The 13,195-nt window shown below is 42.3% G+C and overlaps 10 non-coding genes across 10 annotated transcripts; all 10 read right to left on the bottom strand.

Moving 5' to 3' along the window:
* Positions 1-322: 322 nt before the first annotated feature.
* trnag-gcc (transfer RNA glycine (anticodon GCC)) lies at positions 323-393 on the bottom strand. Its single transcript has one exon. It is a non-coding gene; the product is annotated as a tRNA-Gly (tRNA).
* Positions 394-2,032: 1,639 nt separating this feature from the next.
* trnag-gcc (transfer RNA glycine (anticodon GCC)) lies at positions 2,033-2,102 on the bottom strand. The gene has a single exon. It is a non-coding gene; the product is annotated as a tRNA-Gly (tRNA).
* Positions 2,103-3,758: 1,656 nt separating this feature from the next.
* trnag-gcc (transfer RNA glycine (anticodon GCC)) lies at positions 3,759-3,829 on the bottom strand. The gene has a single exon. It is a non-coding gene; the product is annotated as a tRNA-Gly (tRNA).
* Positions 3,830-5,466: 1,637 nt separating this feature from the next.
* Positions 5,467-5,537, bottom strand: trnag-gcc (transfer RNA glycine (anticodon GCC)). Its single transcript has one exon. It is a non-coding gene; the product is annotated as a tRNA-Gly (tRNA).
* Positions 5,538-7,236: 1,699 nt separating this feature from the next.
* On the bottom strand, positions 7,237-7,307 carry trnag-gcc (transfer RNA glycine (anticodon GCC)). Its single transcript has one exon. It is a non-coding gene; the product is annotated as a tRNA-Gly (tRNA).
* Positions 7,308-8,324: 1,017 nt separating this feature from the next.
* On the bottom strand, positions 8,325-8,395 carry trnag-gcc (transfer RNA glycine (anticodon GCC)). The gene has a single exon. It is a non-coding gene; the product is annotated as a tRNA-Gly (tRNA).
* A 675-nt stretch (positions 8,396-9,070) lies between these two features.
* Positions 9,071-9,141, bottom strand: trnag-gcc (transfer RNA glycine (anticodon GCC)). The gene has a single exon. It is a non-coding gene; the product is annotated as a tRNA-Gly (tRNA).
* Positions 9,142-10,852: 1,711 nt separating this feature from the next.
* Positions 10,853-10,923, bottom strand: trnag-gcc (transfer RNA glycine (anticodon GCC)). The gene has a single exon. It is a non-coding gene; the product is annotated as a tRNA-Gly (tRNA).
* Positions 10,924-11,928: 1,005 nt separating this feature from the next.
* On the bottom strand, positions 11,929-11,998 carry trnag-gcc (transfer RNA glycine (anticodon GCC)). Its single transcript has one exon. It is a non-coding gene; the product is annotated as a tRNA-Gly (tRNA).
* A 682-nt stretch (positions 11,999-12,680) lies between these two features.
* trnag-gcc (transfer RNA glycine (anticodon GCC)) lies at positions 12,681-12,750 on the bottom strand. Its single transcript has one exon. It is a non-coding gene; the product is annotated as a tRNA-Gly (tRNA).
* Between the last annotated feature and the right edge of the window lie 445 nt (positions 12,751-13,195).

The following is a 13,195-nucleotide window of genomic DNA, read 5'->3' as shown; positions in this document are numbered from 1 at the left end:
GTTACTCCAAATAGTTTAGTCATCTCAACTTGCACAATTTCCACGTGACTTATTACAAGATTTAGTTGAGCTTTAGGGTTTAGTGAGTGTTTTGTTCCAAATACAATGCTTTCAGTCATTTCAGTCGCTGTAGTAGCTGACGTGTATAGTGTAGAGTCATCCGCAAACACATGGCTTTAGTCAAAGTCAGTGGCATGTCCTTAGTAAAAATGCACACAAGGTCCAAAAGGAATTTGGCTTCCACTCTAGCCCTAAGACTCTTTTACAAGTAACAGTCACTGGCGCGGTCTGAAAACACTACCTGCCGCCCTAAAATGGAACATGCATTGGCCGGGAATCGAACCCGGGCCTCCCGCGTGGCAGGCGAGAATTCTACCACTGAACCACCAATGCTTAGACAGACTACTAAAAGGGGTTCCCAGCCTCATACAATGCGAGTAGAGTGGAGTGACTAAAAACAGAAGAACACCATTGTCAGGGAACAAGGAATTTCTCAAACTCCGTTGTGCCCGATTTTCCGGTAAGACAGTACTAGTCAAACAGTAGTCAAGGTGCCACAAAACTGTAGGACCTGCCTTGTTGATAGTGTTGTTAAGAAGGTAGAGCCTCGCTTTATTATAGACAGACTTCTCCCTGTCTTAGCTACTACTGCGTCAATATGTTTTGACCATGACAGTTTACAATCTCGGGTTACTCCAAATAGTTTAGTCATCTCAACTTGCACAATTTCCACGTGACTTATTACAAGATTTAGTTGAGCTTTAGGGTTTAGTGAGTGTTTTGTTCCAAATACAATGCTTTCAGTCATTTCAGTCGCTGTAGTAGCTGACGTGTATAGTGTAGAGTCATCCGCATACACATGGCTTTACTCAAAGTCAGTGGCATGTCCTTAGTAAAAATGTACACAAGGTCCAAAAGGAATTTGGCTTCCGCTCTAGCCCTAAGACTGTTTTACAAGTGACAGTCACTGGCGGGGTCTGAAAACCATGACAGTTTACAATCTGGGTTACTCCAAATAGTTTAGTCATCTCAACTTGCACAATTTCCACGTGACTTATTACAAGATTTAGTTGAGCTTTAGGGTTTAGTGAGTGTTTTGTTCCAAATACAATGCTTTCAGTCATTTCAGTCGCTGTAGTAGCTGACGTGTATAGTGTAGAGTCATCCGATACACATGGCTTTACAAGTGGCATGTCCTTAGTAAAAATGTACACAAGGTCCAAAAGGAATTTGGCTTCCGCTCTAGCCCTAAGACTCTTTTACAAGTGACAGTCACTGGCGGGGTCTGAAAACCATGACAGTTTACAATCTATTACTCCAAACAGTTTAGTCATCTCAACTTGCTCAATTTCCACATGACTTATTACAAGATTTAGTTGAGCTTAAGGGTTTAGTGAGTGTTTTGTTCCAAATACAATGCTTTTAGTTGTATAAATATTTAGGGCTAACTTACTCCTTGCTACCTACCCACTCTGAAACTAACTGCAGCTCTTTGTTGAGTGTTGCAGTCATTTCAGTCGCTGTAGTAGCTGACGTGTATAGTGTAGAGTCATCCGCATACACATGGCTTTAGTCAAAGTCAGTGGCATGTCCTTAGTAAAAATGTACACAAGGTCCAAAAGGAATTTGGCTTCCGCTCTAGCCCTAAGACTGTTTTACAAGTGACAGTCACTGGCGGGGTCTGAAAACCATGACAGTTTACAATCTCGGGTTACTCCAAATAGTTTAGTCATCTCAACTTGCACAATTTCCACGTGACTTATTACAAGATTTAGTTGAGCTTTAGGGTTTAGTGAGTGTTTTGTTCCAAATACAATGCTTTCAGTCATTTCAGTCGCTGTAGTAGCTGACGTGTATAGTGTAGAGTCATCCGCAAACACATGGCTTTAGTCAAAGTCAGTGGCATGTCCTTAGTAAAAATGTACACAAGGTCCAAAAGGAATTTGGCTTCCACTCTAGCCCTAAGACTCTTTTACAAGTAACAGTCACTGGCGCGGTCTGAAAACACTACCTGCCGCCCTAAAATGGAACATGCATTGGCCGGGAATCGAACCCGGCCTCCCGCGTGGCAGGCGAGAATTCTACCACTGAACCACCAATGCTTAGACAGACTACTAAAAGGGGTTCCCAGCCTCATACAATGCGAGTAGAGTGGAGTGACTAAAAACAGAAGAACACCATTGTCAGGGAACAAGGAATTTCTCAAACTCCGTTGTGCCCGATTTTCCGGTAAGACAGTACTAGTCAAACAGTAGTCAAGGTGCCACAAAACTGTAGGACCTGCCTTGTTGATAGTGTTGTTAAGAAGGTAGAGCCTCGCTTTATTATAGACAGACTTCTCCCTGTCTTAGCTACTACTGCGTCAATATGTTTTGACCATGACAGTTTACAATCTCGGGTTACTCCAAATAGTTTAGTCATCTCAACTTGCACAATTTCCACGTGACTTATTACAAGATTTAGTTGAGCTTTAGGGTTTAGTGAGTGTTTTGTTCCAATAAATATTTAGGCTAACTTAACCCACTCTGAAACGAACTGCAGCTCTTTGCTTTTGCAGTCATTTCAGTCGCTGTAGTAGCTGACGTGTATAGTGTAGAGTCATCAGCATACACATGGCTTTACTCAAAGTCAGTGGCATGTCCTTAGAAAAAATGTACACAAGGTCCAAAAGGAATTTGGCTTCCGCTCTAGCCCTAAGACTCTTTTACAAGTGACAGTCACTGGCAGGGTCTGAAAACCATGACAGTTTACAATCTCGGGTTACTCCAAATAGTTTAGTCATCTCAACTTGCACAATTTCCACGTGACTTATTACAAGATTTAGTTGAGCTTTAGGGTTTAGTGAGTGTTTTGTTCCAAATACAATGCTTTCAGTCATTTCAGTCGCTGTGGTAGCTGACGTGTATAGTGTAGAGTCATCCGCATACACATGTCCTTAGTAAAAATGTACACAAGGTCCAAAAGGAATTTGGCTTCCGCTCTAGCCCTAAGACTCTTTTACAAGTGACAGTCACTGGCGGGGTCTGAAAACCATGACAGTTTACAATCTCGGGTTACTCCAAATAGTTTAGTCATCTCAACCTGCACAATTTCCACGTGACTTATTACAAGATTTAGTTGAGCTTTAGGGTTTAGTGAGTGTTTTGTTCCAAATACAATGCTTTTAGTTGTATAAATATTTAGGGCTAACTTAAAACTCTGAAACTAACTGCAGCTCTTTGTTGAGTGTTGCAGTCATTTCAGTCGCTGTAGTAGCTGACGTGTATAGTGTAGAGTCATCCGCATACACATGGCTTTAGTCAAAGTCAGTGGCATGTCCTTAGTAAAAATGTACACAAGGTCCAAAAGGAATTTGGCTTCCGCTCTAGCCCTAAGACTGTTTTACAAGTGACAGTCACTGGCGGGGTCTGAAAACCATGACAGTTTACAATCTCGGGTTACTCCAAATAGTTTAGTCATCTCAACTTGCACAATTTCCACGTGACTTATTACAAGATTTAGTTGAGCTTTAGGGTTTAGTGAGTGTTTTGTTCCAAATACAATGCTTTCAGTCATTTCAGTCGCTGTAGTAGCTGACGTGTATAGTGTAGAGTCATCCGCAAACACATGGCTTTAGTCAAAGTCAGTGGCATGTCCTTAGTAAAAATGTACACAAGGTCCAAAAGGAATTTGGCTTCCACTCTAGCCCTAAGACTCTTTTACAAGTAACAGTCACTGGCGCGGTCTGAAAACACTACCTGCCGCCCTAAAATGGAACATGCATTGGCCGGGAATCGAACCCGGGCCTCCCGCGTGGCAGGCGAGAATTCTACCACTGAACCACCAATGCTTAGACAGACTACTAAAAGGGGTTCCCAGCCTCATACAATGCGAGTAGAGTGGAGTGACTAAAAACAGAAGAACACCATTGTCAGGGAACAAGGAATTTCTCAAACTCCGTTGTGCCCGATTTTCCGGTAAGACAGTACTAGTCAAACAGTAGTCAAGGTGCCACAAAACTGTAGGACCTGCCTTGTTGATAGTGTTGTTAAGAAGGTAGAGCCTCGCTTTATTATAGACAGACTTCTCCCTGTCTTAGCTACTACTGCGTCAATATGTTTTGACCATGACAGTTTACAATCTCGGGTTACTCCAAATAGTTTAGTCATCTCAACTTGCACAATTTCCACGTGACTTATTACAAGATTTAGTTGAGCTTTAGGGTTTAGTGAGTGTTTTGTTCCAAATACAATGCTTTCAGTCATTTCAGTCGCTGTAGTAGCTGACGTGTATAGTGTAGAGTCATCCGCATACACATGGCTTTACTCAAAGTCAGTGGCATGTCCTTAGTAAAAATGTACACAAGGTCCAAAAGGAATTTGGCTTCCGCTCTAGCCCTAAGACTCTTTTACAAGTGACAGTCACTGGCGGGGTCTGAAAACCATGACAGTTTACAATCTAGGGTTACTCCAAACAGTTTAGTCATCTCAACTTGCTCAATTTCCACATGACTTATTACAAGATTTAGTTGAGCTTAAGGGTTTAGTGAGTGTTTTGTTCCAAATACAATGCTTTTAGTTGTATAAATATTTAGGGCTAACTTACTCCTTGCTACCCACTCTGAAACTAACTGCAGCTCTTTGTTGAGTGTTGCAGTCATTTCAGTCACTGTAGTAGCTGACGTGTATAGTGTAGAGTCATCAGCATACACATGGCTTTACTCAAAGTCAGTGGCATGTCCTTAGTAAAAATGTACACAAGGTCCAAAAGGAATTTGGCTTCCGCTCTAGCCCTAAGACTCTTTTACAAGTGACAGTCACTGGCAGGGTCTGAAAACCATGACAGTTTACAATCTCGGGTTACTCCAAATAGTTTAGTCATCTCAACTTGCACAATTTCCACGTGACTTATTACAAGATTTAGTTGAGCTTTAGGGTTTAGTGAGTGTTTTGTTCCAAATACAATGCTTTCAGTCATTTCAGTCGCTGTGGTAGCTGACGTGTATAGTGTAGAGTCATCCGCATACACATGTCCTTAGTAAAAATGTACACAAGGTCCAAAAGGAATTTGGCTTCCGCTCTAGCCCTAAGACTCTTTTACAAGTGACAGTCACTGGCGGGGTCTGAAAACCATGACAGTTTACAATCTCGGGTTACTCCAAATAGTTTAGTCATCTCAACCTGCACAATTTCCACGTGACTTATTACAAGATTTAGTTGAGCTTTAGGGTTTAGTGAGTGTTTTGTTCCAAATACAATGCTTTCAGTCATTTTGTTGAGTGTTGCAGTCTTTCAGTAGTAGCTGACGTGTATAGTGTAGAGTCATCCGCATACACATGGCTTTACTCAAAGTCAGTGGCATGTCCTTAGTAAAAATGTACACAAGGTCCAAAAGGAATTTGGCTTCCACTCTAGCCCTAAGACTCTTTTACAAGTGACAGTCACTGGCGCGGTCTGAAAACACTACCTGCCGCCCTAAAATGGAACATGCATTGGCCGGGAATCAAACCCGGGCCTCCCGCGTGGCAGGCGAGAATTCTACCACTGAACCACCAATGCTTAAACAGACTACTAAAAGGGGTTCCCAGCCTCATACAATGCGAGTAGAGTGGAGTGACTAAAAACAGAAGAACACCATTGTCAGGGAACAAGGAATTTCTCAAACTCCGTTGTGCCCGATTTTCCGGTAAGACAGTACTAGTCAAACAGTAGTCAAGGTGCCACAAAACTGTAGGACCTGCCTTGTTGATAGTGTTGTTAAGAAGGTAGAGCCTCGCTTTATTATAGACAGACTTCTCCCTGTCTTAGCTACTACTGCGTCAATATGTTTTGACCATGACAGTTTACAATCTCGGGTTACTCCAAATAGTTTAGTCATCTCAACTTGCACAATTTCCACGTGACTTATTACAAGATTTAGTTGAGCTTTAGGGTTTAGTGAGTGTTTTGTTCCAAATACAATGCTTTCAGTCATTTCAGTCGCTGTGGTAGCTGACGTGTATAGTGTAGAGTCATCCGCATACACATGTCCTTAGTAAAAATGTACACAAGGTCCAAAAGGAATTTGGCTTCCGCTTTAGCCCTAAGACTCTTTTACAAGTGACAGTCACTGGCGGGGTCTGAAAACCATGACAGTTTACAATCTCGGGTTACTCCAAATAGTTTAGTCATCTCAACTTGCACAATTTCCACGTGACTTATTACAAGATTTAGTTGAGCTTTAGGGTTTAGTGAGTGTTTTGTTCCAAATACAATGCTTTTAGTTGTATAAATATTTAGGGCTAACTTACTCCTTGCTACCCACTCTGAAACTAACTGCAGCTCTTTGTTGAGTGTTGCAGTCATTTCAGTCGCTGTAGTAGCTGACGTGTATAGTGTAGAGTCATCCGCATACACATGGCTTTACTCAAAGTCAGTGCCATGTCGTTAGTAAAAATGTACACAAGGTCCAAAAGGAAATCGGCTTCCACTCTAGCCCTAAGACTCTTTTACAAGTGACAGTCACTGGCGAGGTCTGAAAACACTACCTGCCGGGAATCGAACCCGGGCCTCCCGCGTGGCAGGTGAGAATTCTACCACTGAACCACCAATGCTTAGACAGACTACTAAAAGGGGTTCCCAGCCTCATACAATGCGAGTAGAGTGGAGTGACTAAAAACAGAAGAACACCATTGTCAGGGAACAAGGAATTTCTCAAACTCTGTTGTGCCCGATTTTCCGGTAAGACAGTACTCGTCAAACAGTAGTCAAGGTGCCACAAAACTGTAGGACCTGCCTTGTTGATAGTGTTGTTAAGAAGGTAGAGCCTCGCTTTATTATAGACAGACTTCTCCCTGTCTTAACTACTACTGCGTCAATATGTTTTGACCATGACAGTTTACAATCTCGGGTTACTCCAAATAGTTTAGTCATCTCAACTTGCACAATTTCCACGTGACTTATTACAAGATTTAGTTGAGCTTTAGGGTTTAGTGAGTGTTTTGTTCCAAATACAATGCTTTTAGTTTTAAATATTTAGTTCCAAATACAATGCTTTTGTTGAGTGTTGCAGTCATTTCAGTCGCTGTAGTAGCTGACGTGTATAGTGTAGAGTCATCCGCATACACATGGCTTTACTCAAAGTCAGTGCCATGTCCTTAGTAAAAATGTACACAAGGTCCAAAAGGAATTTGGCTTCCACTCTAGCCCTAAGACTCTTTTACAAGTAACAGTCACTGGCGCGGTCTGAAAACACTACCTGCCGCCCTAAAATGGAACATGCATTGGCCAGGAATCAAACCCGGGCCTCCCGCGTGGCAGGCGAGAATTCTACCACTGAACCACCAATGCTTAGACAGACTACTAAAAGGGGTTCCCAGCCTCATACAATGCGAGTAGAGTGGAGTGACTAAAAACAGAAGAACACCATTGTCAGGGAACAAGGAATTTCTCAAACTCCGTTGTGCCCGATTTTCCGGTAAGACAGTACTAGTCAAACAGTAGTCAAGGTGCCACAAAACTGTAGGACCTGCCTTGTTGATAGTGTTGTTAAGAAGGTAGAGCCTCGCTTTATTATAGACAGACTTCTCCCTGTCTTAGCTACTACTGCGTCAATATGTTTTGACCATGACAGTTTACAATCTCGGGTTACTCCAAATAGTTTAGTCATCTCAACTTGCACAATTTCCACGTGACTTATTACAAGATTTAGTTGAGCTTTAGGGTTTAGTGAGTGTTTTGTTCCAAATACAATGCTTTCAGTCATTTCAGTCGCTGTAGTAGCTGACGTGTATAGTGTAGAGTCATCCGCATACACATGGCTTTACTCAAAGTCAGTGGCATGTCCTTAGTAAAAATGTACACAAGGTCCAAAAGGAATTTGGCTTCCGCTCTAGCCCTAAGACTCTTTTACAAGTGACAGTCACTGGCGGGGTCTGAAAACCATGACAGTTTACAATCTCGGGTTACTCCAAATAGTTTAGTCATCTCAACCTGCACAATTTCCACGTGACTTATTACAAGATTTAGTTGAGCTTTAGGGTTTAGTGAGTGTTTTGTTCCAAATACAATGCTTTTAGTTGTATAAATATTTAGGGCTAACTTACTCCTTGCTACCTACCCACTCTGAAACTAACTGCAGCTCTTTGTTGAGTGTTGCAGTCATTTCAGTCGCTGTAGTAGCTGACGTGTATAGTGTAGAGTCATCCGCATACACATGGCTTTAGTCAAAGTCAGTGGCATGTCCTTAGTAAAAATGTACACAAGGTCCAAAAGGAAATCGGCTTCCACTCTAGCCCTAAGACTCTTTTACAAGTGACAGTCACTGGCGAGGTCTGAAAACACTACCTGCCGCCCTAAAATGGAACATGCATTGGCTGGGAATCGAACCCGGGCCTCCCGCGTGGCAGGCGAGAATTCTACCACTGAACCACCAATGCTTAGACAGACTACTAAAAGGGGTTCCCAGCCTCATACAATGCCAGTAGAGTGGAGTGACTAAAAACAGAAGAACACCATTGTCAGGGAACAAGGAATTTCTCAAACTCTGTTGTGCCCGATTTTCCGGTAAGACAGTACTAGTCAAACAGTAGTCAAGGTGCCACAAAACTGTAGGACCTGCCTTGTTGATAGTGTTGTTAAGAAGGTAGAGCCTCGCTTTATTATAGACAGACTTCTCCCTGTCTTAGCTACTACTGCGTCAATATGTTTTGACCATGACAGTTTACAATCTCGGGTTACTCCAAATAGTTTAGTCATCTCAACTTGCACAATTTCCACGTGACTTATTACAAGATTTAGTTGAGCTTTAGGGTTTAGTGAGTGTTTTGTTCCAAATACAATGCTTTTAGTTTTAAATATTTAGGGCTAACTTACCAAAACTAACAATGCAGTCTTTGTTGAGTGTTGCAGTCATTTCAGTGTAGTAGCTGACGTGTATAGTGTAGAGTCATCCGCATACACATGGCTTTACTCAAAGTCAGTGGCATGTCCTTAGTAAAAATGTACACAAGGTCCAAAAGGAATTTGGCTTCCGCTCTAGCCCTAAGACTCTTTTACAAGTAACAGTCACTGGCGAGGTCTGAAAACACTACCTGCCGCCCTAAAATGGAACATGCATTGGCCAGGAATCAAACCCGGGCCTCCCGCATGGCAGGCAAGAATTCTACCACTGAACCACCAATGCTTAGACAGGCTACTAAAAGGGGTTCCCAGCCTCATACAATGCGAGTAGAGTGGAGTGACTTAAAACAGAAGGACACCATTGTCAGGGAACAAGGAATTTCTCAAACTCCGTTGTGCCCGATTTTCCGGTAAGACAGTACTAGTCAAACAGTAGTCAAGGTGCCACAAAACTGTAGGACCTGCCTTGTTGATAGTGTTGTTAAGAAGGTAGAGCATCGCTTTATTATAGACAGACTTCTCCCTGTCTTAGCTACTACTGTGACAATATGTTTTGACCATGACAGTTTACAATCTCTGGTTACTCCAAATAGTTTAGTCATCTCAACTTGCACAATTTCCACGTGACTTATTACAAGATTTAGTTGAGCTTTAGGGTTTAGTGAGTGTTTTGTTCCAAATACAATGCTTTCAGTCATTTCAGTCGCTGTAGTAGCTGACGTGTATAGTGTAGAGTCATCCGCATACACATGGCTTTAGTCAAAGTCAGTGGCATGTCCTTAGTAAAAATGTACACAAGGTCCAAAAGGAATTTGGCTTCCGCTCTAGCCCTAAGACTCTTTTACAAGTGACAGTCACTGGCGGGGTCTGAAAACCATGACAGTTTACAATCTAGGGTTACTCCAAAGAGTTTAGTCATCTCAACTTGCTCAATTTCCACATGACTTATTACAAGATTTAGTTGAGCTTTAGGGTTTAGTGAGTGTTTTGTTCCAAATACAATGCTTTTAGTTGTATAAATATTTAGGGCTAACTTACTCCTTGCTACCCACTCTGAAACTAACTGCAGCTCTTTGTTGAGTGTTGCAGTCATTTCAGTCGCTGTAGTAGCTGACGTGTATAGTGTAGAGTCATCCGCATACACATGGCTTTACTCAAAGTCAGTGCCATGTCGTTAGTAAAAATGTACACAAGGTCCAAAAGGAAATCGGCTTCCACTCTAGCCCTAAGACTCTTTTACAAGTGACAGTCACTGGCGAGGTCTGAAAACACTACCTGCCGGGAATGCATTGGCGGGAACCCCGGGCCTCCCGCGTGGCAGGCGAGAATTCTACCACTGAACCACCAATGCTTAGACAGACTACTAAAAGGGGTTCCCAGCCTCATACAATGCGAGTAGAGTGGAGTGACTAAAAACAGAAGAACACCATTGTCAGGGAACAAGGAATTTCTCAAACTCTGTTGTGCCCGATTTTCCGGTAAGACAGTACTAGTCAAACAGTAGTGTGCCACAAAACTGTAGGACCTGCCTTGTTGATAGTGTTGTTAAGAAGGTAGAGCCTCGCTTTATTATAGACAGACTTCTCCCTGTCTTAGCTACTACTGCGTCAATATGTTTTGACCATGACAGTTTACAATCTCGGGTTACTCCAAATAGTTTAGTCATCTCAACTTGCACAATTTCCACGTGACTTATTACAAGATTTAGTTGAGCTTTAGGGTTTAGTGAGTGTTTTGTTCCAAATACAATGCTTTTAGTTGTATAAATATTTAGGGCTTTCAGTGTTGCATTTCAGTCGCTGTAGTAGCTGACGTGTATAGTGTAGAGTCATCCGCATACACATGGCTTTACTCAAAGTCAGTGGCATGTCCTTAGTAAAAATGTACACAAGGTCCAAAAGGAATTTGGCTTCCACTCTAGCCCTAAGACTCTTTTACAAGTAACAGTCACTGGCGCGGTCTGAAAACACTACCTGCCGCCCTAAAATTGAACATGCATTGGCCAGGAATCAAACCCGGGCCTCCTGCGTGGCAGGCGAGAATTCTACCACTGAACCACCAATGCTTAGACAGACTACTAAAAGGGGTTCCCAGCCTCATACAATGCGAGTAGAGTGGAGTGACTAAAAACAGAAGAACACCATTGTCAGGGAACAAGGAATTTCTCAAACTCCGTTGTGCCCGATTTTCCGGTAAGACAGTACTCCTCAAACAGTAGTCAAGGTGCCACAAAACTGTAGGACCTGCCTTGTTGATAGTGTTGTTAAGAAGGTAGAGCCTCGCTTTATTATAGACAGACTTCTCCCTGTCTTAGCTACTACTGCGTCAATATGTTTTGACCATGACAGTTTACAATCTCATGTTACTCCAAATAGTTTAGTCATCTCAACTTGCACAATTTCCACGTGACTTATTACAAGATTTAGTTGAGCTTTAGGGTTTAGTGAGTGTTTTGTTCCAAATACAATGCTTTCAGTCATTTCAGTCGCTGTAGTAGCTGACGTGTATAGTGTAGAGTCATCCGCATACACATGGCTTTACTCAAAGTCAGTGGCATGTCCTTAGTAAAAATGTACACAAGGTCCAAAAGGAATTTGGCTTCCGCTCTAGCCCTAAGACTCTTTTACAAGTGACAGTCACTGGCGGGGTCTGAAAACCATGACAGTTTACAATCTAGGGTTACTCCAAATAGTTTAGTCATCTCAACTTGCTCAATTTCCACATGACTTATTACAAGATTTAGTTGAGCTTTAGGGTTTAGTGAGTGTTTTGTTCCAAATACAATGCTTTTAGTTGTATAAATATTTAGGGCTAACTGTTTTGTTCACTCAAACTAACTGCAGCTCTTTGTTGAGTGTTGCAGTCATTTCAGTCGCTGTAGTAGCTGACGTGTATAGTGTAGAGTCATCCGCATACACATGGCTTTACTCAAAGTCAGTGCCATGTCCTTAGTAAAAATGTACACAAGGTCCAAAAGGAAATTGGCTTCCACTCTAGCCCTAAGACTCTTTTACAAGTGACAGTCACTGGCGAGGTCTGAAAACACTACCTGCCGCCCTAAAATGGAACATGCATTGGCCGGGAATCAACCCGGGCCTCCCGCGTGGCAGGCGAGAATTCTACCACTGAACCACCAATGCTTAAACAGACTACTAAAAGGGGTTCCCAGCCTCATACAATGCGAGTAGAGTGGAGTGACTAAAAACAGAAGAACACCATTGTCAGGGAACAAGGAATTTCTCAAACTCTGTTGTGCCCGATTTTCCGGTAAGACAGTACTAGTCAAACAGTAGTCAAGGTGCCACAAAACTGTAGGACCTGCCTTGTTGATAGTGTTGTTAAGAAGGTAGAGCCTCGCTTTATTATAGACAGACTTCTCCCTGTCTTAGCTACTACTGCGTCAATATGTTTTGACCATGACAGTTTACAATCTCGGGTTACTCCAAATAGTTTAGTCATCTCAACTTGCACAATTTCCACGTGACTTATTACAAGATTTAGTTGAGCTTTAGGGTTTAGTGAGTGTTTTGTTCCAAATACAATGCTTTTAGTTGTATAAATATTTAGGGCTAACTGCTACCCACTCTGAAACTAACTGTCTTTGTTGATTTGCAGTCATTTCAGTTGCTGTAGTAGCTGACGTGTATAGTGTAGAGTCATCCGCATACACATGGCTTTACTCAAAGTCAGTGCCATGTCGTTAGTAAAAATGTACACAAGGTCCAAAAGGAATTTGGCTTCCACTCTAGCCCTAAGACTCTTTTACAAGTGACAGTCACTGGCGAGGTCTGAAAACACTACCTGCCGCCCTAAAATGGAACATGCATTGGCCGGGAATCAAACCGGGCCTCCCGCGTGGCAGGCGAGAATTCTACCACTGAACCACCAATGCTTAGACAGACTACTAAAAGGGGTTCCCAGCCTCATACAATGCGAGTAGAGTGGAGTGACTAAAAACAGAAGAACACCATTGTCAGGGAACAAGGAATTTCTCAAACTCTGTTGTGCCCGATTTTCCGGTAAGACAGTACTCATCAAACAGTAGTCAAGGTGCCACAAAACTGTAGGACCTGCCTTGTTGATAGTGTTGTTAAGAAGGTAGAGCCTCGCTTTATTATAGACAGACTTCTCCCTGTCTTAGCTACTACTGCGTCAATATGTTTTGACCATGACAGTTTACAATCTCGGGTTACTCCAAATAGTTTAGTCATCTCAACTTGCACAATTTCCACGTGACTTATTACAAGATTTAGTTGAGCTTTAGGGTTTAGTGAGTGTTTTGTTCCAAATACAATGCTTTCAGTCATTTCAGTCGCTGTAGTAGCTGACGTGTATAG

Source organism: Oncorhynchus keta, chromosome 17 (genome assembly GCF_023373465.1).
Source record: "Oncorhynchus keta strain PuntledgeMale-10-30-2019 chromosome 17, Oket_V2, whole genome shotgun sequence".
Classification (NCBI taxonomy): domain Eukaryota; kingdom Metazoa; phylum Chordata; class Actinopteri; order Salmoniformes; family Salmonidae; genus Oncorhynchus; species Oncorhynchus keta.
This window is presented reverse-complemented; position numbering and strand designations above follow the sequence as displayed.